The sequence below is a fragment of the Theobroma umbraticum genome, unplaced genomic scaffold (genome assembly GCF_002168275.2).
Source record: "Theobroma umbraticum cultivar Fairchild unplaced genomic scaffold, ASM216827v3 scaffold_81.0, whole genome shotgun sequence".
Lineage (NCBI taxonomy): Eukaryota > Viridiplantae > Streptophyta > Magnoliopsida > Malvales > Malvaceae > Theobroma > Theobroma umbraticum.
In genome coordinates, this window is record NW_018397268.1 from 6,161,753 (window position 1) to 6,161,986 (window position 234).

Genomic DNA, 234 nt, shown 5'->3' on the forward strand with positions numbered 1-234 from the left:
AAAAGAAAAAAAGAAAAAAAAAATAAAAGTGTGAGAATGGCGAGAAAAGTTGATAGTGACGTTATGCACTTAAAACATTCAAATGGTGCCAAAAGTGGAAAAACGAAAGAAAATCAACATTTGATTTTAAATTACTCCTTTTTAAGAATTGTTCTTCAATATAAGTAATCATAGTTGAGAGGATAAATGGCCATGTTTTGTTTCCCCTTCATAAATGAGAAATTATCCACTTAC